The sequence below is a fragment of the Pinus tabuliformis genome, chromosome 9, assembly GCF_031772625.1.
Source record: "Pinus tabuliformis cultivar Carrire ecotype Pingquan chromosome 9, CPIR1, whole genome shotgun sequence".
NCBI classification, from domain to species: domain Eukaryota; kingdom Viridiplantae; phylum Streptophyta; class Pinopsida; order Pinales; family Pinaceae; genus Pinus; species Pinus tabuliformis.
This window is the reverse complement of record NC_142307.1, coordinates 1,989,020,271-1,989,046,259: the sequence shown is the minus strand read 5'-3', so window position 1 is coordinate 1,989,046,259 and position 25,989 is coordinate 1,989,020,271. Positions and strand designations below refer to the sequence as shown.

General features: G+C 42.6%; 1 protein-coding gene across 5 annotated transcripts in view; it reads right to left on the bottom strand.

Annotated features, from left to right (window-relative positions):
• Nucleotides 1–25,989, bottom strand: part of LOC149156990 (uncharacterized) — a 343,794-nt gene that overhangs the window by 28,617 nt on the left and 289,188 nt on the right. The gene's annotated exons all lie outside the window — the stretch shown is intronic.

The following is a 25,989-nucleotide window of genomic DNA, read 5'->3' as shown; positions in this document are numbered from 1 at the left end:
ACGTTATATGATGATTTTTGGATGGATGCTACTTATGTTATCTTGTGTGTTGCATGGATACAAATTCAGGATTCTCACATTCCTCCAGTGAAGCAACGTGTCCCCAAGTAGAGCCAGATGTTGACCACTACTTGTCAACGACCCATAGTAGTACACCCCCTTTTTTCGCAAAAGGGATAGCACTTGATCAATGTGTCCATGCCATCTAGCTATCATCATCAGCTCAACTTCCAAGATGTTATGTAAACCCTTTATGCATGTGCATAATGTAAATAACCTCAGTAGATCCGTTTCATGTATGTAACGACCTAGTTAACCTATTTTTCTAGTGACAATTTCCATTCTGGGAGGTTTTTTGTCTCACCGATCCATTCTTGGATGGTCGACAGATTTTTCCTCTAGTCTTACCCCAAAGGTGGAATGGATTTTGTCGCTAGAATCTTAAGCGAGTCCTAGTGTACTAGATCGAGTCTATGTAAAAGTGATTTGGGAATAATCCTAACTATTTGTTTAGGTTCCCTAGATGCAGGTGATTAATGATGCCGGTACCACGCAGCTCGTCTGGGCGGACAAGTGGTATGGCCACAGGGCCACCCGCGCTGATACCAAGATGCCCACTGTTAGCATTCATGGCGTTTTAATGTTGCCTAAAAGCCGAAATTCATTAATGATAGGAGAGAGTTGAGGCTACCTACTTTTGGTCTTTAAGATGGAGAATGTTGAGCGCCTTCCCCCTGTTATGCCTCCTCTGGCCTGGAACTGCCTTCCCGCTGCGGCAGAACCGAGCTCTCGAACAGCCACGGGGAGATGATGTCAGCTCTTCTGTTGCATTGAGATGATTGAAGGTGCTCACTTCTCACACAACCTGCTTTGCTGCTACAGAATTACCACTCCAGCCCTCAATTCCGCCTCTAGCAATCGTATTCCTCACTTCCCTTCCTCCACGAACCACTACATCCCCTCTTCTGTTCCTCCAAGCACCTGTCATACCGAAATTCACCAAGCGAATATGCCCTGCCTGAGGCACAGAATGAGAAGTCGCAGGGGTAGCAGCAGAAGGAGACCAATTCGCCCTCCCTCGCTATCCCTGTCCAACTTGACCCAGGCGAATTCCTCCTCGCCTTCGACAGTTGCCCACAGCACGAGTCGGTATTCCAACACCCGCAGTGGCAGAGGGCAGGCCTAGAGGGCTGGCCTTCGGCGTAATGCGGAAACCCAACTCCCCCATGACGATTTTGTGCCAATTATGAACCCCTGTCATTCCACCCAATTTCAATTCAGATGCACCCTGGATCGCCCCTGTATAATCACCACCATATCTGTAGCCTTCAGAGAAGAGCCTCAATGCACTGTAGTCCCGGCTAGCATCATTCCGGATAGGACTGGCGCTAGCAAGCGAAACACACATGATAGCAGCTCTCAGGGTGACGCTCTGAACAGGATGGACGCTGCTTGCTCTGATCCGGAAGCTATGAACAGGACGAACAACACCCCTGGTGGGAATGGGAAGATGGCAGCTGCGACAAGTACTCCAGGTGGCGAGCCGCAGACGGAAGCCACGACCAGTGGTCAACAACACGATGTTGAAGACTTGTATGCTTACGGGTGTCTCATCGTGGAGGAACCCCTGCCACCGGTTGACACCTAGTAGGCTTCGACTCAGTCTTCAGGTTCTTAGGCACCCGGTCACCATGTCAAGGTTCATTTTTGTAATTTTCAGTTGCAATTGTTGTTATATGGGGTCTTTTTTTATTTTGTTTTTCTCAAAAAACTCTCAAACTTGGGATTTACAAGCTGGTTCCCCTGCGTGGGAAGCTCATATTATGATTTTTGGACTAGTTTCCCCTTGAGGGAAGTCTCCCTTCCAGTTACTTGTTTGTTAGTATTTGGTAAAAACTCTAAGACAGTTTCTACAGAGGCCAGTACCTCCATGTAACATTATTTTTGTATCTTTAATAGATTTAGTCCTACTTAGAAAAAAAACTATTTGTTTAGGTTATTTTATTACAAATCGCTTGGTCTATTGGATTATATTTGTGTCGCAAAAATGAGTAGTCTGTGAGGGTCTATTACAAATGGGTTTACCCCCTTATGATGTAAAAAATATGAAAATCATGATGTAAAGTGTCTTGAGGGTTGGAAAAATAATTTATCTCCTCATAGGTTAATTAGTTAAATTTTCTAGCCAAAAATTAATTTAAATCCTAAGCCAAAAATTTAATTAATTCTAGGTCCTATGTGAATTTAAATTCTCCAAAGGAAAAATTCGTCAGTCCTCAAAAATTAGATTTTAAAAGGTCCTGAGACTAAGGTAAATTAATTATTTTGATAAATTTTAAACTTTTGATCGCTGGGGGTTAAGTCAAAGTAAAATTTTTGGGGAAATTAACTCAAAAAAAAAAAAAAAAAAAAAAATTGAGTTGATTAAAATGCATTTAATTGAAAAATTCGAATTTCGCCAAGAATTAAATATTTCGACGGATGAAATTAAAAGAAATTTTAATCTTCATCAACAGTCGAGATTGCTTTGACGAGGATCACTCAAACTAGCCGTTGGAGGATTTATCTTTAAATAGAAAGTCATTTGTCAGTCGATCCATCTGATCTCTGAGTCGTGTGCTTAGAAAGAAGCTCTTGTGTAATCTTTTTCTGGATAATAAAGAAAGACTTTGGGGTTAAATTTTGTTGGTGTTACTCTTCATGGGAAAATTGTAATATGTGTTGTTTTTTTCATGCATAATTTTTTCTAAAGCCATTGATGATAACTTCTGAAGAGTGATTTGAGTACAGGTATCTTGCTCAGTCGCTGGGGTTTGAATAATAATTTAAATTTTGAACGTAATAGCAGGTATCTCTATTTGTCTGAATTTTATTATTATTTTATCGCTCTATTTTGATAGCTGGATTGAGTTTTGTAGGGATTTAGTGAGAGGAAGCTAGAATTAATTTTACAGAATTATCTAAGCACTTCTGAGGGAAGAATTCCTATTAGGATATTCCAACACAGGAAATAGTTAAGTATAACTTGGTCTAGTGTAGAGTTAGGTAAAGTGTGTTTCTTTACTATGTACTTTTGTAACTTACAAACCAACGGTCACGATATGTTCTAGACATAAATTGATCTGACGGTTGATTCTCTCCTTGATATTACCGACACTTGATCCGTGGCTTAACACCTGATTGGTCCATGATCTCTATTTAAAGAACATGGAGGGTCATTTGTAGGGTGACCATTCACAAGAGAAGCTTATGTAAATTTTCTTTCTTTTACTAATAAATTGCCTGAAGTGGCCGCGTTGGCTCAGGCTGTGGACTATTTCCCTTTTTGATGGTTTTAACCACGTCAAGAATACTAGTGTATTGATCTGTGATCTATTTGTGAGCAGTGTCCTTTGGTGTTCTATCTGAGGAACTTATCTTGTAAATTCCTACATGGTATCAAAGCGTAGGTCACGAATTCGATACACACCCGGCTTGCGTTGGGGAGGAGATTGTTGGATATTGGATAAGCCAATGCTCTCTGTGTGTTTTGCGACATGGACTAACTGCCTCTTGTGGATCCTTATCTTTGGCGATGCGACCTTTGACTAACACTTGCGGGTTTTGGTCTAATGGTAATCGTGATTCCCAATAGATGGTATCCGAGTTATTTGAGGGTCGCATCCGTTGGTGATCCAGATCGGAAGCCAGTACAACTGCATCCAACTATCATTTCCTAGATCTACTGTTTCTAACCGCTTTTGGGCCGAGAGGACTACTCTATTGTGTTAGGAGCATCTGTTTGAGTGAGGAACCCCTTTTGTTTCACACAAAAAGGTTTCTGGTCGCCCTAGCTACGTCAGTTTTAAGATCTTGACGTATATAGTCTTTATTTGTAGTTTTAGTTAGTTATCTCTCTATTTATTTCTGTTTATTTATCTCTCTGTTTTTTATTACGGATCTATACTTTCCATTTCTGTGTATGCTCTTTGCCTCGCGACTCTGTGCGATCTAGTCAAATCAGAAACAGAAAGGAAGGATTTTCTCATGCGTATGCTCTTTTCCGTCGTGCCGTAGTGTGATCTCAGAAAATGAGAAACATTGAGGAAAATATTTAGTTTCCGATGAAAGCTAACTTCAAGCCATAAGGTTTGGTTTTTTTCGTACGTCCGTGTTGGGTTGTGTGTTTTTTTGTTTTGCAGAGAAAAATTCATTTTTCAAGTAAGCACGCACCCCAAAACTTCAGTGACTAGAGAAAAACCCCTTTCTCTTTTCCAAAAATTACTAACCTTTTAAACTAGCTCACTTGGTCGAAAGTTACTTTATGAGAATAGAGGTCTTGAGTTCAAGTCTTTCTTTTTGTTGAGTTACTTTTTCAAAAAGCATATGTAACTTATGTTGTAAAGTTACTTTACGTAAAAGTTTTCTCACCCATTATAAAAAGTGAGTCACTTGTAATGCTAAAGTCTCTTTATCTTTTATTTAAGTTACGATTTTGTTGGTAGCTCATAAAGTACCATTGTAAAAGTGATTTTCACTTATTTATAAAAGTGGGTCACATAAAATATTTTTTTTAAAGTGAGCTAATTAGATTAAGTTTGGAAAGGGTTGAAGAACAGTGTCTATGGAGACGAAACCGAGGTAGAGGGAGTCACTGCCTTGACGGATTTCTTGCCATAAGAAATCTAGGTCCGATTTGTTGAGCAACAACAAAGGAGGATTGGAGAAGGCGTGCTTCGACATTATTTGGCAAGAGGATTTCCGCGAAAGAAATTAGGACACAGAGGGAGTCTAGAAAGAACTTGTTTCTTAGAGGATTTCTAGTGCCAAATAAATCTAGATTTGAGTCTTACTGGGGTAGCAACAAGAGACAAAGAAGAGAACTTGTTCTACACTTGATTGAGTAGAGATGGCAATCAATGGACTGAGGGATCTGGACAGATTGGATGGAGCATCCAACTTTGTCATCTGGAAGGCCAGGATCCCGGTAGTCTTGGACAAGAAACACATCAAGGATGATGCCTTGAAAGTGGTGGTTGTATCGGTCGATGTTGATCCTCTCAAGAAATACGAGGAGGCTCAAGCGAAGCTGAAGTGCATGATCCTGGACGGAGTCAAGGATCATGTGATCCCACATATTGTTGAAAAGGAAACAACAGGAAAATGTGGGAGGCCTTGACCACCTTGTATTAGGGAACTTCCGTTCAACGGAAGATGTTTCTTGAGAACCAGTTGAGACATTATCAAATGCAGATGGGAGAAGAAATCAATCCCTTCCTTCTCAGGTTGCAAGGGATTCGAGACCAGCTGACTTCCGTGGGGTCTACACCAGATCTTGAGTTCATGGTTAGGACTACCTTGAATGCAGTCACTGAAGACTAGGAGACCTTTGTCCAAAGCAACTTGGGTAGGGCTTCTCTCCCCAGTTGGGAGGAGATGTGGGCAGCTCTTCGACAGGAAGAGATCAAGCGGTTAACCAAGGCAGGAAGTAGCGGCAAAGGAGTCAAAGTCAAGAAGGAGGAAGAGGAGGATGCAGCTCTCGGATCAGAAGGATAGCTAGGGCAGTAGAAGAGGAAAAAGAAAAACATAACCAAAGTCAAATTCTCTAGGTGTGGGGAACTGGGACATTTCGCCACTCAGTGCCCTCAGAATAAGGGCAAGGAAGACAAGTCTGAATCGAAGGCTGCATGGCGAAAGCTGACAAGGAGGATGATGACGAGGATTGTGCCATGAGTGCTCATGCACCTCTAGAGAAGAGGTGGGGCGACATAGAGTTGTAGTCGGGAGGACTACACAGGGGTAGGATCCTTGAGGTGCCCAAACTCTTGGATCACATACGGCTACGAGAACCCTTAATGACTTTAGAAGAATGACAGGAGTCAGCGGGTGCAAGGGATGATGGAGCAACAGTGGCATAGCTACAGTGATAGAGTCTGAAGTAGCGCAGTGGAGGTTGTAGCAATGTGAGAGGCACAGAGCAGATTGCAGCAGCACAGTAGTAGCAGAGGGTCAGCACAGATCAACAGCAAAGGTGGCTTCAACATCATGAGGCATCCAGAATGACCAACATATCAGCCTCTTGGGTGACTTTTCAATTGCTTACTTCTCAACAACTAAGTTGCAGTGCAGCAGTTAGTAGTGGCAATGTTATGGGCAGCATGATGCATCATTTTGAGAGGGAGTTGTAGTACAGATGCAGCAATAGCAGTGGTAGTGTCATGGGCAGCACTACAGGGTGCAGTAGTGCAATGGATGAAGGGCAGCAAACCAAGCATCAGCAGCACAGAGGACCGACGTCGTGGATCAGTGTGATGCTTCTATTGGAAGTATTGCTAGAGCACATTCCTCGCTAAGAGGGGGTGTTGATTTTGGAGCAGCATCAGATGTGCTTTAGCTTTGAATTTTTGTAGAGGGGCTAGAACACATGAGATCTCCAAAACCCAGAAATTGTTTGGAGAAATTCCACCTGAATTGTGAGTTATTAAAATAATTAATATTTTTAATGGGGTTCCTAAGTCTAAACTTAGGAAGATAAAAATATTAATGGGTATTAATAAAAATATGGGTGAGAAGCTTCTAAGAGACGAGGACCAAGTCTGTTTTAATATTAGCCGTTGATTAGGGACTTAATCTCGGCCGTTGATTCATCAACAAGAAAAGTATAAGAGGAGGCTTGAGGGTCAGTTGGAGACACACCAAGTTGATCAGTCAGTTCGATTTTTCTGGGGCGTGGTTTGCTGAGAAAATTGAACTAGTGATCTAAGTTGCAGTGAGGGGCGGAAGCAGAGATTTGGATCGGAAAGTTGTTACAAGCCAAAGAGTATCGGGTAGAGAAGCAATAGTAACATCAGAGAGGCAGCGCAGAGGCCTACGCAGCCCAGGAAGGGGCTCACGCAGTGCTGACGTAGGCCAAGAGGGTCTCTTGCAGTGGCAGTGTAGGATATTCGTCAGAAGTTCGAGATTTTGCTGGAGAAGCGAGGTTCTAAGCCGGGAGGGTTGAACAACAGTCTTCCTCCAGCAAATCGATCCAGCAGAAGGGGTGACGTAGTCTCCTAGAGGTAAGACGTTGGCCCAAGCAGTGATTGCGCTAGGATTTCGTAGTGTATGTCGGAGTCAGGCCACCTAGTGGATCAGTTGTGACTTGGAGAACGAGGTAAACCCTCATATCTATTTCTTGCTCTCGTGATTTCTATGAAAATTTAATCAATGTGAGAGGCAACCTGTTGTACTTAGATTCTGCGTGCTTAATAATACAAACCATCTATCTGTTGCCCCGGTTTTCCTGCGTTGGATTTTTTTGGGGACCTGTTGTCCAAAAATAACGATGTCCCTTATTTGTTTGTCTCATCTATTGTTTCAGTTTATGATCTATATGTCAATGTAGTCTGCAATAGTGTTTTTCATCATTGTTTATAATTAAATAACTTGTTGAACGAAATAACAAGTAGGAAATGATAAACTAGTGACTGCAGTAGGATTTTTGTTTGTAAAGATTCAGAAATTTTCACAACAATTTTAGAACAGTAGTTGAGCCATTTTATTAAAATTTTGGAGCAAATGAGAGTACAATAACAAGGAATAAGTGCACCTGGGCTTGCATAAGCAAGTTGAAGCAAACCCAGGTGGAAAAGATGCTTCCGATGAGTAAGAACTTCGACCCAAAACTGCCTCTGCGGTGCCCATAAATTGTGCCACTGTTGCTGACTGAAAATTACTCGAATATCTTGTTGGAATGGCGGATTTCTCTGAAATTTCTGTTGTAGCCTCCACTATTTTTTCCTCACGGGACCCAGAAAGGAATTGGTCCCAATCTACTCCACCAAAAAACCCACAAAAAGCACGAATTTGTGGTTCAGCTGGCCCAACGCACTGCCTAGAGAATTCACCACAGCAACCCCTCCAATCCACCAAATGAGCTTCCAAATTTACTCACAAAATTCTACAAGTTCCACCCCACAATTTCCCAACCTTCAAACCACCAAAATGTGCTAGAATTCTCCTTTAGCAACTCCCTCAATTCCAGCCCACCAAATCACCCAAAATTGCTTGCAATTGATGTCCCAATTTAGCTCTAACTTACACGGCAAGGGTGTTTCTCTTAGGTGAATTCCCTAAAGGCCACGAATTACCTCCAGTGTCCTCTTCTACGTAGAAGTGAGAGAAGCCTCCAATTCCGTGTCTCATAAAATCCCCAAGTGTGACGAATGACTCCCTTAGGGTGGCACTCTAAGTCCATCGAAGCAGGAGCTGAGAATTCTGCTTGGAGTCTCTTGTGCTAAGTAGTAATTTTTCACTTAGCTGAACAGCTGAAGCAAACACTTAGTTTCAGAAGTGAAATTGACAGAAGCCCCAAACAATGGCCCTCACCTTCTATTTAATCTTGTTGCCTCATTTCCCCTTGGTGGGGCTCAATCTCCACTAGGCTGAGTTTTCCCTCCAATTCTCCTCTTCCACAAGTGTGTGTTCCTCAAGGGGGTGTGTATTCCCTTGTGAGTGGCCCCCACATCCACCAAAACTCAAATTTTCCCTTTTCCTAAGTCTAGCCTCCAAGATATTTATTAATGGTCAAAATTTATCAAAAATGAGAAATCCCCTTTTGTACTTAGGAAATTGTGGATATTACACATGAAATGGTTATTTTGTTTTGAATGACATGTTGTGAACATTGGTAATTGGTGAAATATATCATTCAGTTTGATCATAATAGTATGCTTATGAATCTCTTCATTAAATTGAATGGTCAAACAATTAATGTTCTCTAACTGGTCATTTTTAATTCATGGTAAAACTATAATAAAGATTTTAATTATCACTCATATCCAACAACAACTTCAAATTGGAACCAAATTTAGGGAAACCCCCCTTAGGTTAGAAGAACTAGCCTAGAAGTGGGGCAAGATTGCCAAACTGACAATGGGCAATTTTTCTTGTTTGTGTCGATGTTTCTTCCCCTTGATAGGCCTGGACTTTACTTTAGGGAAAACTTTTGTGATACCATTTTTGGTGTCATTGGAAAGATCTTGATGAGACGAATGCAACGATGTTATCCATTTCAAGTTTTGAGGAAGTTGATATAGATCGAAAATTTTAGACCCTATTTCCATAACTAGATTTTGGAGGTTGAGTCATCAGAGTAATTGCCTCCTGCTACCCTTGGTAGGGGCTAGGGATGGTCAGGGGTATGTTACAATAAGGCCTGGGGAAAGATTTGAATTGACACTTGTTCAATTTGCAACTAACTGATTGGAAAACTAACTTTACTTTAAAATAAACCAAGAATACATTCATCTACATTTATTTTGCAGCATTAGTACTTGAATTCTTGTCTCATTTGTCCTCTTCTTTTATAAAGTTTATCTATTTCTGGTGATTATCATTTCTTCAAGTACTTACATTTTGTTTAACAAAGCAATCTTGTTCCAAGTATTTACATTCCTAAGTATTTTGTATTGAACATTATCATACTTTCTTATCTTCATTTGCCACATTTACTTTCCAAGCATTTACTCTTGGGCATCTACTTATTGAGTATTTACTTCCAAGCAGTACTCTCAAGCCATCTTCTTCACTTGGAATATTTTCTTTTGCAAGGACTTTATATTTGACACTGGTCCACTTTACTCCATCTTGTCCATTATTGCAATATCTCTACTTGTAGATGGTTATTGTTATTATGATGCTTTAAATTCATTTGCTGCAATTTACATATTAATTTAACTTGGATTTATATTTGGTCATTAAATTTTAACTCCTAGAACTTATTTAGTATAGATTAGTTGAGCCTTAGTTAATTTCATTTGGTCCACCTTGTTAATTTTTTGTAGCATCGGAAGTGCTCTAGCCTTGAAAATTGGTGGAGAGGTTAAGGCACATGAGTTCTAAAGAACTCGAGAACCGTTTTGTGAAATTCCACCTAGATTGTATTTTATTAAAATAATTAATATTTTTAATGTAGTTCCTAAGTCTAAACTTAGGGAAATTAACATATTAATGGGTATTAATCGAAATATGGGTGAGAATGATCTAGAAGCCGGATTAAGTCATGTTTTAATCTTAGTCGTTGATTAGAGACTTAATCTCGACCATCGAAGACTCAACAGGAAAAGTATAAAATGGAGCCTTGGGGTTCATTTGGAAATACACAGGTGAGAACGAATTGATCAAGAATTCAATTCCTGGGGCAAGGTTTGCTAAGGATTTTGAATTAAGTAATCATTCTACAACAGAGGGGCAGTGAGAATCCAGGAGAAGGATTTTTCGGAGAATACGGACAGAGCGGCGGAGAGAACCAGCAGAGCAGAAAATCTACCTGTCACGCAAAAGTCGGAATTGCCAGGAACAGCCGGAACTGCCAGGAAAGCTAACGCAGAAGGCAGAAGACAGAACTTCCAGGAACAACCGGAACTACAAGAAACTGCTGGAACAGCTGGGAAAGCTAACGCAGAGGGCAGAAGCCGGCACTGTTGGGAACAACCGGGAATTGTTGGAACAGCCGGGAAAGTTGAGGCAGAGGGAAGAAGCCGAAACTGCTAGGACAACTGGGAAAATTGACAAAGAGGGCATAACAAGTGACGCAGAAATAGTCGGGGTTAGCCAGTCTTGTGCCACATCAGCAGGAATTCTGCCGAGTGAAGTGAGGTAAAACTCACTCAGATTTTCAGTCAGTATTTTCTCTATAAATGATTGCTAGATGAGCATCCTAGAATCGTATTTATATATTTCTCCTGCATAATAATAAAACCCTCAGAATTGTTGCACCGGTTTTCCTGCATTGGGTTTCTCCGGGGACTATTGTGTCCAAAAATAACTATCTCCTACGTATCTTGTTCTTTGCTGTATTTTCTATTTCATGAGATCAAATATTTAATTAGTGTAGGCTGCAGAAGTAATTTGCTTCAGTATTCAGAAGAATAACTTGATGAATGTAATTTAAAAATCAAGTAGGTGAAGTAAATTCAGATTTGTTGTAGTAGGGGTTCCTTCAAGTCTATGAATTTTCACATGGTATCGGATGTTATGCTCTTAACCTGCAAAATGATACCCAGATACAGAATATGCGAAGAAAAGATACCCAGAACACAGAATAGCAATGATTTTATTATTCAGAGAGTAATGTTCACTTGCCTCTTCGAGGGGGCAACCTCCAATAGAGCAGAGCTCGACTACAAAAATAAGACACAATGCTCCTCGCAGGGAGTCTCTATCCTTTATATATGACTCATACATGCAATACCACAGGCCAATACCGTGGGTTTTATTAATACCATCTATCTAATACTACGGCCCATTTGCAACTAACTGTGGTCCCGTCATTAATTGCGGGTTAACCACTTACAAATATTAATATGGGCTTTATTGACTCTTGACTATGACGTGATCCCATGACATAAATAAGGGGGTTAGGGTGGGACCCTAACATGCCCTCCCCCTTAAGACTAGCCTTGTCCTCAAGGCTGAAGCTACGGAAACTGCTGAAGAATAGTGGCTGGTTCCCAAGTTGCATCTTCCGGAGAGGTGTCTTTCCATTTGACGAGGACTTCCTTAATCATGCGGCCGCGCAGGTGCTTGTCTCGTGTGTCTAGAACCTGTTCGGGTTGAAGCCAGATTGACCCTTCTTCGTCCAATTCAGGTAGACTGGTTTGAACTCGGCAATTGTTCCCAATCACTTTCTTGAGGCACGATACATGGAAAACTGGATGGATTTTTGTCGTAGGTGGCAAAGCCAACTTGTAAGCCACTTCTCCAATGCGCTGAAGTACTTGGTATGGTCCGTAGAATTTTGGAGAGAGCTTTTGACAACCCTTGTCTTTGAGAGATGTTTGCTTATATGGTTGCAGCCTCAAAAAGACCTGATCCCCTTCTTGAAATTGGCACTCTGAGCGATGCTGGTCGACCTGTTGCTTCATGCGGTTCTGAACTTGATTAAGATTCTCTCTAAGATGGGCGAGCATCGTTGCGCGGTGTTGTAGGAGTTGATCCACTGCTTGTACTTTGGAGCACCCCTTGAGATAAGAAGTAGGGGAAGGCAGAATTTGACCATATACTGCTTCATAGGGAGTCATTTTGGTGGTGGCATGATAGTTGGTGTTATACCACCATTCAGCCAGAGGTAACCACTGTACCCAAAGGTGTTGCTTTTCTGAAGTGAAACACCTAAGGTAGGTTTCTAGACATTTGTTGACGGCTTCGGTTTGACCATCTGTTTGCGGATGATATGAAGTACTGAGTTTGAATTGAGTGCCTTGTATTCTGAAGAGTTCCTGCCAAAAATTACTGGTGAAGATCGGGTCGCGGTCGGACACAATAGAAGTGGGCATGCCATGCAATTTGAAGATCTGATCCATGAAAGATTGAGCAACCAAAGTTGGTGTAAACGGGTGGGGTAGGGCGCAGAAATGAGCATACTTCGACAGTCGGTCCACAACCACCATGATGACTGACTTGTTCCCTGACTTTGGAAGACCTGTAATGAAATCCATAGAAACCTCCGTCCAAATTGATGCCGGAATGAGCAATGGTTGTAATGTGCCTGGTGTGTTGACGGTTTCCCCTTTGTGGCGTTGACAGACATCACATTCTGCTACAAAGGTAAGGATGTCCTTTTTCATGCCTGTCCAAAAAAATGATCTTCTGGTGCGAGCATACGTCTTCTGAAAGCCCGAATGTCCTGCAATGGGAGATGAGTGCAATTCTGCCAAAATGCGACTTTTGAGGGTGGAGGTTGGTGAGATTACGACTCTGTCCTTGTAGCGAAGAATATCATTCTGCCACGAGTAGCCCTTGGTGGAATTAGGATCTACCTGCAATTGAGAAATGAGTTGGGAGATCCCGGGGTGTGAAAACCATTCCCTGCGAGCCTCTTCAATCCAGTCTGAAATGGGGAGGGAAATTGCGAGCAGAGTACTTTCCTCCTCAAATTGGCGAGATAATGCATCTGCTACACTATTGTCTTTCCCTTTTTTGTAAATGATCTCATAATCATATCCCAGCATTTTGGCTAACCATTTATTTTGTTGTGGGGAGGATAGGCGTTGCTCCAAAAAATATTTAAGACTGTGATGATCTGTGCGGATTTGGAAACGTCGCCCCAATAAGTAAGGTCGCCAAGTCTCGACTGCATGTAAGATGGCCATCATTTCCTTCTTGTAGGTAGATTGGCCCATATTCCTCCCACTGAGTTGTTGGCTTGTGAAGGCCAACGGTCGCCCTTCCTGCATTAAGACCGCCCCAATACCTGTACCCGAAGCATCACATTCAATGACAAAGGATTTGGTGAAGTCAGGTAGTGCTAAGACTGGAGTGGAACACATGGCGTTTTTGAGAGCGGTAAATGCCTGTTGTGCTTCCTCGTTCCAGAAGAAGGAATTTTTCTTTAGGAGTTGAGTGAGGGGCTTTGCTATGCGGCCATAGTTGCGGACAAATTTACGATAATAGCCTGTGAGACCTAAAAATCCTCTCAAGCTCTTCAAGGTCTTAGGTTGAGGCCATTCTTGCATTGCCTGGATCTTTTTGGGGTCCACCTTGACACCTTCACGCCCCACAATGTGGCCCAAATACTCAACTTCTTCCATGCCAAACGAACACTTGGACATCTTGACAAATAATTTATGCTTGCGGAGCAGTTGCAAGAGTAGATCTACATGCTGAAGATGTGCAGCCCAAGTGCCACTATAGATGAGGATGTCATCGAAGAAGACAAGGACAAATTTTCTGAGATATGGTTTGAGAATGTGATTCATAAGGCTCTGAAAAGTAGAGGGGGCATTACAAAGACCAAATGGCATGACTAGGAACTCATAATGGCCTTCATGAGTTCTGAAAGTCGTCTTGGGAATGTCGACTTCCTTCATGCAAATTTGGTGGTAGCCTGAGCGAAGATCCAACTTAGTGAAGAATTGAGCCCCATTGAGTTCGTCCAGCAAATCGTCAACCACCGGGATGGGAAATTTATCTTTGACTGTCAACTTATTGAGGGCCCTGAGGTCGGGACACATCCGCCACTCCCCATCTTTCTTGAGCACCATGACCACTGGGGATGAATAAGGACTAATGCTGGGACGAATGACACCTGCTTCCAACAGTTCCTTGATGATTTTTTCTATTTCATTCTTTTGGGTGAACGGATATCTGTATGGCCGCACATTTGGGGGTTGGGCCCCTGGAACCAAGGTGATGCTATGATCATGTTCCCCTCGCGAGGGTGGAAGCTCATGAGGCTTGTCAAAGACCGTCTGATGGTTATTTAAAATCTGTTGCATCTCATGATGAATTGGCAGAGACATGGTTTCGACTACCTGGATGGCATTAAATTGAGCTACTACTCCATGATGGCCCTTTTTTAACAATTTTTCCATCCTATGCGAGCTGATGATAGCAGGGGCTCCCGCCTGGAGTCCACGGAGGGTATGTGTGGAGTTGTTCTGCTTAAAACTCATATATAACTCCTGGAAATCCATTGTGATTGGCCCAAGAGTGCGGAGCCATTCAGCGCCGAGGACAATGTCACAACCCCCCATGTGTATGGCAAACATGTGGGTTTTCAACTGATAATCCCCCATTTGAAGTTTGACATTTTCACAGCGGCCTTCACATTTCATTGTGCCCCCATCCACAATTTGGACTTGGAAGTTAGAAACTGCTCGTACAAAACAATGCGCTGCTTCTGCGATTTTTTGATGGATGAAATTATGGGTACTTCCACTATCAATCAAGACTACTATTGGGCGATGTTTAAGAAAACCCCCGATTTTGAGAGTTTGAGGGGAAGAAATCCCTGCCAACGCATGCAGCGAAATAACTGGTTCATCAGAGACATTCTCCTTTGGGTTGTCTTCTTCTAGCGCCTCATGTTCCTCAAGTGGTGGATCTTCCTCTGTTGAGCTGTAGTCAGTGGCATCTATTTGAAAAAATTTGGGCTCCTTGCATTTATGACCTGGGGAGTATTTTTCATCACAGTAGTAACATAGTCCTTGCTTCCTTCTTTCGGCCATTTCCGCAGGTGACACCTTTTGGACCTTAAGTGTTTGAGTCGTGTTGTGAGCCTGTGGGGGACGACCTTTAGCGGGGAAATTTGGGCGACTGTATTGGGCTGCTAATGCACGTTCCACCTTACGAGCTACCTGGCAAGCCTCCGTCCACGTGGGAGGGTGGTGAAGTAGAACTTGAGCTTTGATGGCTTCTTTAAGACCACTGATAAAACATTCCGTGTAGAACTCATCTGTGAGACCCCTAGTGCGGAAGGCTAAGGCTTCAAAAGAGGTAATATATTCATCCACTGTACCAGTCTGTCGAAGCTTAATGAGACGACCCAAAAAAGAGTCTTCCTGTTCAAAGCGATCTCGAAGAGCTTTGGTAAATTGGGTCCAAGTCCTAAAAGGTCCATTGCAACGCTGATGCCATTCCCACCATTGCCACCGTTCATTGTCCAAGTACATGCTCCCCAACATAAGCTTAGTCACATCCTCTGGGATATGATTCAATTTGAAATACTGCTCCATTTGTGCTAGCCATGCGGACGGGTGAGAACCGTCAAATTTATGCACATCCAACTTGGGAGGTCGTTGACTGGGTGGTGGATGGGTGTGCCAGACGTGAGGAGAGTGGCTAGACTCACCCTCATTGTATTCATGGCCATTATACGCCTCCTCGTGGGCTTGCTCCTTGCCCTTCGACAGTAATCGCTGTATCTGGAGACTTAGTCCGCGAATCTCAGTTTAGATGGAGTTCACAGTTTCTTCAAGTTTGTCCATCCTTTCATTGGCCATCGCTTGAGCTCTAGTTTCTACCATACACCAACTTGATGAAAAATTGGGACCGCCTAAAAATTTTTACTAATAAATTGAATGGTACCACCTTGCTCAGCTCGTCGTCCTGATTCTGATGGGCTAGATCACCAATAAGCGCCCCGGAAGATCTCAGACTTTTTTTTTTTTGAAAACTCCTAACGGAGTTTTACTCCTTCTTGATCAATACTGCAGTCGCCAAATCCTCAAAATGTCAATGCTGCCAAAAGTCCTGCGAAAAGTATACCCCGGTATAGGAACCCTTCACAACAACTCCGATCTAGTGGGTCTGAGATATCTGAATGGCGGAACAACTGCTGCGGCGGATCTGATGGATCTGCGGGACCGATGTCTGCTGCTGCTACACCTCTTTGCACACGCGGATCGGGAATAGATGATGTGTGATCCCCCGATAGAAAAGGAAACTATGGTCGTGAGGAGTGTCAGGTGCTACAGATCGCAATATACATAAGGGTCTGGCAGTAGTACTCGGCCCAATGTTTCAGGGCTCTAACTAAGGAGGATCAACCGTACCCTTAGCCGTACAACCCGACTTCCCTATCGTACGGGCGAGTAATCTCTCCGAGTGCTGTTCTCGGTGTACTGTAGCCACAAGACAGCCGACGGCTTATCTATGGCGAGGTTTCAAGGGAGCCTAGGGGGCTTCCGATATACCCAGAGGGTACGTGGAAGACAGTCCGTGCGCGGTTCTGTCTAATGCGCTACTACTCAAAGGGGTACCCACAGGGGTTACAAGGGAGTCCAACAAACGTGACCACCTCTTGTATTTCCTGCGTGCATGCCTCCCAAATCTGCAGGTTTATGCGCTCAACGACAGATCCCGTGGTTTAAAGACGCCGGAACACGTCTCTAGACGAAAAAAAAAATTTGCTAAGAATTGGAGATCCCACCGGCCCTGGAAAGTGCTCTGATACCACTTGTTATGCTCTTAACTTGCAAAATGATACCCAGATACAGAATATGCGAAGAAAAGATACCCAGAACACAGAATAGCAATGATTTTATTATTCAGAGAGTAATGTTCACTTGCCTCTTCGAGGGGGCAACCTCCAATAGAGCAGAGCTCGACTACAAAAATAAGACACAATGCTCCTCGCAAGGAGTCTCTATCCTTTATATATGACTCATACATGCAATACCACGGGCCAATACCGTGGGTTTTATTAATACCATCTATCTAATACTACGGCCCATTTGCAACTAACTGTGGTCCCGTCATTAATTGCGGGTTAACCACTTACAAATATTAATATGAGCTTTATTGACTCTTGACTATGACGTGATCCCATGACATAAATAAGGAGGTTAGGGTGGGACCCTAACATCGGAGCATTGATTTTGAAACAGGAAGAGCATATCTAGTATTGAGCAATGAGGCCGAAAGTTGCATGTGGAAGCAATTCGAAACCCCTTGAAGGGATTGTGTAGTCCTTGCCGGAAATCAGATCCGAGGAAATCTCTCTCTGAGTGAGATGACAGAGAGGTACAATTTCCAGTTCGTTAGCTTTCAGAGGCAGGGGGAGTGACGCAGAGCCTCAATGCAGTGCTTGAAGGGCATAGTTTCTGCCGAGGCAGAATTCTATCAAAAAGAGCGAAGACACATAGAAGGGCAATTTTCTCCTCAGAGGACTTCCAACCAAGGAGTCTGAATATTCACTTGCTGAACAACAACAGAGGAGCAAACCTACAAGCTCCAGCACGAAGTGCGTAGGCTGATCTAGTGCTGTGAAGAGGAGAGAGGAGGTCATTCGACATTTGGCAAAGATGGCAGCTGCATCTCTAGTGTCGAAATTTCTAGTCTATCTGTTAGAAAATTAATCTGTATTCTGCTGGTTTATTTCTTCTACTTGTAAATTCTGAACAAGTTATTTAAAACATTTAAATACCGAAATAAACACAATACAGTCACAACATCTACAGATCATCAGCTGAAAGAAAACAAACACATAGGTCACATCGTTATTTTTGGACAAATGTCCCCAAAAAAACCCAATGCGGGGAAACCGGTGAAGCTATTCTTAGGATTTATTATTATGCAGTATTTCCTTGAGTACAACTAGGTGCCTAACCGGCTCACCCGACAGAGAAAAATACATGGTAGCAATACCTTTATAAAACATGTCCCACGAAACCCTCTCCGGCGACTCTGAAGCACAGTGCTGGCCTTTCTGGCCTCTACGCCAGCCCCAAGACCCTCTGTGTTAGCCCTTTGAGGCACTGCGTAGCCTCTGGGACCCTCTACATCACTCTAGCAGCCTCTGCATGGATGACGCAGTCCCTCTGGCCTCTGTGTTGCCTCTGTTGGGCTCTGCGTGGTCTGAACTGGCTACTGCGCTTGCTCTCCCTGCTTCTACACTGGTCTCTCAGTACTGTCTCTATCTCTTAGTCTAATACTCACTGCCCCTCATTGTTGATCATTGATTCACTTTTTCTTAGCAACCCCTCTCTAGCAAAATGAATGACTAATCACTCTGATGTGTTCTCCAACTAACCCTCAAGCCTCTTCTTATACTTTTCTCATTGGTCCTTCAACGACCGAGATTAAATCTCTAATCAATGGCTAAGATTAGATTTGGCTTGATCCATGACTTTTGGAATCTTCTAACCCAGTTTTATATTAATACCCATTAATATTTTATTTTTCCTAAGTTTAGACTTAGGAACTCCATTAAAAATATTAATTATTTTAATAACTCCCAAACTGGGTACAATCTGCTCAAACCATTTTTGGGTCTTGGAGATCTCATGTGCTTTAGCCACTCCACCAATTTTCATGGCTAGAGCACCTTTGATGCTACCCCAAATCAACACTCCCTCTTAGCGAGGATTGTGCTCTAATAACACTCCACACAAAGCATCACCGTGATTAGCTGAACTCAATTGAAGACATGCTGCTTCAACTGATTCTTCAAGGTGACTCCATCACCCATCATAGTGTTGCACCTCACTGTGCTGTACCATGCTGCACCCATCATCACTATTCTAGACCTCATTACCATGTTGCACACATCATATTGTTGCACCTTCCTATACTGCAACATCTTACTGTACCTTATCATCTTGCTGCACTCACCAGTGCTGCCTCATCCTGTACCTCACTGTGCCCATCATGCTACATCTCATTGTAACATTTATTATCACTGAGTCGCACTTTCTTACCAAGTGCTGCACACAACATGCTACACTACACTTCATCATGATGCCCATCATTATGTAGCGGCATTTAACATCATGTTCCACCTTGTTGTCACATCTTCTCATGGATTGCATTAGTTCACTATTTAGGGTCTCTATTTGCTGCATTGGATGGTAGATGGGATAGCCTTCATCATGGACTGTTTAGGCCATCAAGATAGTCCTACCAACCCCCACACATTGGCAGGAATATCAAACTGATCCATGCTGCTCCAACCTTGATTGCATATGGTTGTTTGTGACTGTCTGGTTAAGGCATATGGTTGTAGCCTTAGACTTCTCCAACAGACTCCCAAACAACCCTTGAAAGACTACGGCATACTTTAGGATAGCCCCTCCTTTGCTACGTTGATACCTTTGGACATATGACAATCCTTAGCTACTCTACACAAGCCCAGTTGTGGTGCTATGGCCTGCAGCCTAGCAAAACCAATGTTGCAGGAAACGTCCCCCCCCGGATCTAACCCTCAAAATGTGGTCCGTACGGATGCATCCAGGAAGCGCCTCCCAAAACGCGGTTCCAAAATTTCGAAATGCATTTCGGACTGATAATGACGCTTCCTAGAAATTCTGGAAGTGTCCTTCCAAAACGCGTTTCGAAATCTCTGAAGCGCGTTTCGTACGGCACTTCGAAGGCCAAATCGTATGATTCCGTACACGCTTCGGAAAAGTGCACCCCACAGCCTAAAAAAATTAGTTTTTTTTTTTTTTTGGTGACTTTGCTTGTTGGGGGTGGGTCCACCTTGGGTCAGGGTTGACGAATGAAGGGAATAAAGCCCCCATTCATCCCTCATGGTGATATTAAATTTTTAAAGTAAAAGTGACATTCTCCTTTATTTTTCATTTTCATCCTTTTACGTAAATTTTTAACATTACCATGAAATGACTCAGGATGTTTGAGAGTGGTTCCAGCCTCATTAGACTTCACATGGAGAAAATAAAATTTCATATCCTATTCAAAATTCAACAAACTTAACAGTTTTCAGGAATTCAGGATCAATGGGATTGTGGCATTTCATTAGATTATATCAAGTATGAAGGTATGCGATTAGCATTTAATCAAGAGCACCAAGCTATATGTACTCTAGTGTTGGTGGTGTTAATTGTTGAACTCCTTTATCACGCCCTTAGCAAAAAAATTACCTTTCAATCAAGTCAAAATCATCGATCAAGCATGTTAAGCTTTTTCTACCATATTTTAAGTCTGGATTAGGTAGTTTAATCAAAATTGGGCAATGTTGACTAATATCCCTAGACAATTGAGGTAGAGGCAAAGGCTAGACAAGAGGAGAAGAATCTAGATTCTAGATAGTTGATGCATCTAAATGGTTGATGCTCGAATAATTAATCATTAATGTACAATGGATGCTATATCTATCTTGATTTATGCAAAAATATGCATGTTTTCATGTCTTCTACAACTAATTTGGTATTTGGGATGTTTGTTTTGAGTATAAATGCAAAAAAATATAAATATATATATATAGCAGACACTTCCGCAGACACTTCGCTTCCTAGGTTTTTGGAAAATGACACTTCCGTGTCCCCACTTCCAAAAAAATCCCCGTTTCGTCCCCGCTTTGTGCAACATTGAGCACAACAACAACTTAACATGTCCAAAACAGCAACGTTTAGGATCTCCTCCTGTACCTACGGCCCACACAAACACAGATAAGCTACCTTAAAACTACCTCACAGACCTGCGTTATCCTCTATTGAAACTCGGCCCTCAAGCCAGCTCTTCGGCCATCTAACAACAACTCGTATATCCTTCAATTAGCACTAACACAGTCCCCAAACTGCCTTGTTGTCTTTGCCTCTTTGTTGCGTCTAAGGGCTGTCCTCCATGACAGTGTAGAGTATTAGAAACCTTTCCATAATAACATATAGGATTAGGGCATCATGACTGCATTTAGCTAGGGCATCCTCATCATAGCTGCGTTTAGGCTTTCTTCTCCATAGCTGCGTTTTAGGCCTTCTTTACCATGACAACGTTAGGGTATCTCCTTTAGCGTAGAGCTTCTTTACATTAGGCAGTGTAGATACCCCTTCTTGACTGCGGCCAAAACATCTCCTTTCCTCCTGCGTCTAGGGCTTCATCCTCTTAGATTTCTCTTGCCACTAAAACCAAAACAAGTGGAGAGAAATCAAGAGTGAAGTGTGTGTCTAAATGACTATCAAGCCACCTCCTTTTATACTAAAACGTTGAGCACAAGTGGGGATTATTTGGTTGTTGGCCGACCTTGACGAATTGTCTCATAACACTAATAAATGCATATCTCCATGAATACTTATCGGAATCAGATGATCTTTAGATCAATCCTACACCTCTCGATGAGAGGAATCTAAGAAAAATATCAGCTGCCATAAATAAGATGACCCACATGGAGTTTGGCCATAGTTGCCAATTTTAACACTCCCTCTCAACTAGGGAGAACTCCATCTGCTAATCCATCTGCCATCAATGCCCTGCACTGCTATGCTCTGCTGAACCATGAAGAAGAAGAATTGATCGAGAATGTCTCATAACATTCTCTACTGACTCGAAGACAATCCCATATGAAGAGAGTGTCTCATACCACTCATACTAACCCAAAGTCAATTTCATTGATCCCAGATCAATATCAAAAGAGAGTGAGTTATATCACTCTTACTGACCCAAAGTCAGTTCCAAAAGAGAGTGTCTCAAACCACTCATACTGACCCGAAGTCAGTTTCATTGATCCTAGATTAATATCATCCTAGCATAAGGAGTACGGTAGTAACACGATGCGTCCATCAGTACTACTATGGTCCCTATCCTCATTTCCGTGCTCATTGGCCAAATGAGAGGTACTTCCCATGAGTCCCATACTGCATGGGTAGGATGTCTCGGCAGGAGAAGGATGAACCACTCATCCTGCCTACATGTCACAAGGGGTATCCCACGGGAAGGATGAACCACTCACCCTCTACACAACAAATCACTAGGTAAAGGCTGAACCATTCACCCTTGTACATAACACACCTTTAGGGGAGGGTGAGTCGCCCTATGGTCCCTTGTCGCTCCAAGAAGTACCCCAAGCCCCCCAAAGCTCTCAGAGCTCAATGTATGCATCATATAGGACCCTCATAAGAGAGTCTCTCAACAACTCCAAGTCGTTCAAGAAGGTCACAAATTTGACCTTTCCTCGAGGCTTCGACAAAATGTCTGCGACCTGCACATCAATCCCAATGCGATGGAGCCTTCTTGCTCATCAATGTACCATATCCTAGATAAAGTGGTACCCGATGTCTATATGCTTAGAGATCATAACACATGGGATTCGTCAACAGTCGAATCCCCCTCTAGTTGTCACAGAAGATCACGATGGTGTCCATCATGTGTCAAACAACTCACTGAAGAGCTTCCCCAACTAGGCAGCTTCACACGAGGTCATACTCGTAGCTATGTATTCGGTCTCAGCGGTGCTCAAAGCAGTTGTCTTCTATTTCCTACTCATCCAAGACATCAAAGCAGAACTCAAAGAGAACCAGCACCCAGAAGTGCTTTAGCGATCCTCCACACTACCTGCCCAGTCAGCATTCGAATAAACATGCAGCTTCACATTTCCAGGCAGTGTATCTCAATCCATGAGAGATTGTGCCCCAAAGATATCTCATGAGATTCTTGGCACCAATCCAGTGAGCACAACCATATATGAGCTCAACATCCTAACTGCAAAACATATATTTGGACAGGAGTCACGAAGAACATCAATGCTAGAATGAGTTTATGAAACTCAGAGGCATTTCCCAAATCAGGTCCAGCATAACTTCTGAAAGTTAAGCTCCATCGAGGTAGTCACGGGCTTGTAGTTTACCATTCCAAATTCGGAATCCAACTCCCTCTTACTTTTGCAAATGATAGGGTCTGCACCTGTCAGGAAGAGGTCTCCTCATAAGGTGTCAGTATGAGAGGTCTATCATCTACAACCTTCAAGCAATAGTTTGGATCGGCTTCACTCCTGGTAAATCTCAGCTTCATCAGACAATTATCAATCCTCTGATATCAAGGTCGACATGTTTTGCTTCAAGCCATAGAGGGCTTTCTTCCACCTGCATACATGAGATTCTTGATCATGAATCTCTAACCCCTCAGGTTGTTCCAACCCTGTGGACCTGCTACATGAGGGGAATGGTCCCCTTGTAAGATTTTCCTTCGGAACATCTCAAACATGTACCTTCATGCTCTTCTTGAATTCAGGCATCCCTGTCACCATCTAATTCACATTGGGTAGGTCCCATAATAAGCAGACCTTCGGTGCTATAGAAGAGATGTGTCAACTGACATGGTCCCCAATGGACTTCCTACAACTTGATACAAATTGCCAATCCTAAACTCAAGAATAAAAGCATGTTTGAAAATTCCATTTTCAAACAAGTACCTTTCCATCGATGAATGCCACCTTGAAACCTTTGACTTCCATTGCCGAAATGGACACCAAGTTCTTCTTGAGATCAGGTACATAAAGAACTTCTTGTAAATGAATCGTGTTACCCTCATTCAATTGAAGGGTAGCATTCCCTACACCCTTTCTGGGATAGGTGGTATTGACTCCAAGTATAATCTCCACGACTGTTTCCATCTCTACCAAATAAGAGAGAGCTTCATACTCCTTTAACTTATCAGAAACAACATTTGATTCTTCATACCTGGGGTTCCTTGCTCTCTTTGAAGAGTCGGCCATTTCCTTGATGACCTGCATTACCTGTCATTCCTCTGATCATTGAAGATGTCCCTAGAATGATTGTTATCATCATCAAGTGATGTGTCCCTACCATTCAGACGCTCCTTCGCATAATGATCGAACTTATTGCAAGCAAGGCATCTGCGTTTCCTTCCACTCTTGGATCCGGACTTCCCATTGAAGTGATCTTTAGGTAGGCCATCAGAAGCTTCCGCTACGCCATTCTAATAATATTCTCTACTTCGACTTCACCCTTGGTGAATTTGAAGAGGGATAAGGAGTCCATTGATCCTTTTGTCCTTTCCAAACTGTCTTTGATGATTGCTCTTTCACTCTTGCTTAGGCTTTGTCTTCACCTCAACTCTGATACCATGTTAATTTAAGGTATGTTCTATGCTTAGAGCAATTTATTTCAATTTTCACAGTTAGCTCAATATCTTTTCCAGATTAGCAATCACATCAGAATAATAGTAAATTGTAGATAGAACATAAACATAAATCGTAGAAGACAAGCCAAGACAAGAGGACACAAGATGTGGTGCTAGCCATCGACAAACCCCAATGTGGGGAAACCCTTGATCAATTATTCTTATATTTTCTTTAATAGTTCAACAGAGAGAGAGGGAGAGAGATAGTACATATACAACAAAAGTCAACCCTTTGACTTATCTAAATAAGGGCATACATCATCTCTAAGAAAATGATATATGAGGTAGATGAACTCAGTTGAAGACCAACTGCTTCAACTGATTCTCCAAGGTGACTCCATCACCCATCATAGTGCTACACCTCGTCATCATGCTACACCTCACTATGTTGCACCATGCTGCACCCATCATCACTATGCTGGACCTCATTACCATGTTGCACACATCATACTGTTGCACCTTATGTTGCACCTTCCTGTACTGCAACATCTAGTTGTACCTTATCATCTTGTTGCACTCACCAGTGCTGCCTCATCCTATACCTCACTGTGCCCATCATGCTGCATTTCATTGTAGCATTTATTATCACTGAGCTGCACTTTGTTACCAAGTGCTGCACACAACATGCAACACTAAACTTCACCATGATCCACATCATTATGTAGCAGCATTCAACATCATGATGCACCTTGTTGTCACATCTTATCATGGACTGCATTAGTTCACTGCTTAGGGTCTCTATTTGCTACATTGGATGGTAGATGGGACAACCTTCATCATGCTCTGTTTAGGCCATCAAGACAGTCCTACCAACCCTCACACATTGGCAGCAATATCAAATTGATCCATGTTGCTCCAACCTTGATTGCATATGGCTATTTGTGACTGTCTGGTTAGGGCATATGGCTGTAGCGTTAGACTTCTCCAGAAACAAAGCAGCATGCAAGTGAACATTGTTGCTAGAGCACTTTCCTCGCTAAGAGGGAGTGTTAGATTTTGGTAGCATTGGAAGTGCTCTAGCCTTGAAAATTGGCGGAGAGGCTACGGCACATGAGTTCTAAAGAACCCAGAAACCGTTTCGTGAAATTCCACCCGGATTGTAATTTGTTAAAATAATTAATATTTTTAATGGAGTTCCTAAGTCGAAACTTAGGCAAATTAACATATTAATGGGTATTAATCAAAATATGTGTGAGAATAATCTAGAAGGCGGATCAAGTCATGTTTTAATCTTAGTCGTTGATTAGAGACTTAATCTTAGTCGTTGAAGACTCAATAGGAAAAGTATAAAATGGAGGCTTGGGTTCATTTGGAAATACACACGTGAGAACGAATTGATCAAGAACTTGATTCCTAGGGCAGTGTTTGCTAAGGAATTTGAATTAAGTGATCATTCTGCAGCAAAGGGCAATGAGAATACGGGAGGACTTTCCGAAGAATACAGACAGAGAGGCGGAGAGAGCCAGTAGAGCAGAAAAGTTGCCTGTCATGCAGAAGCTGGAACTGCCAGGAACGATTGGAACTGCCGAGAACTGCCAGAACAGTCAGGAAAGCTGACGTAGAGGGCAAAGGCAAGAACTATCGGGAACACAGTCGGAACTGTCGAGAACAGTTGGGACTGCCAGGAAAGCTGACGCAGAGGGCAGAATCCAAAACTGTCGGGAACTACCAGAACTGCCGGAACAGCAGAGAAAGCTGACATAGATGGCAAAAGAAGGAATTGTCGGGAACAGTTGGAACTACCGGAACTGCCGAGAACGCTGATGAAGAGGGTAGAAGGGGTGACGTAAAAATAGTCGGGGTTAGCTAGTCTTGTTTCGGATTAGCTGAAATTCTGCCAGGTGAAGTGAGATAAAACTCACTCAGATTTTCCGC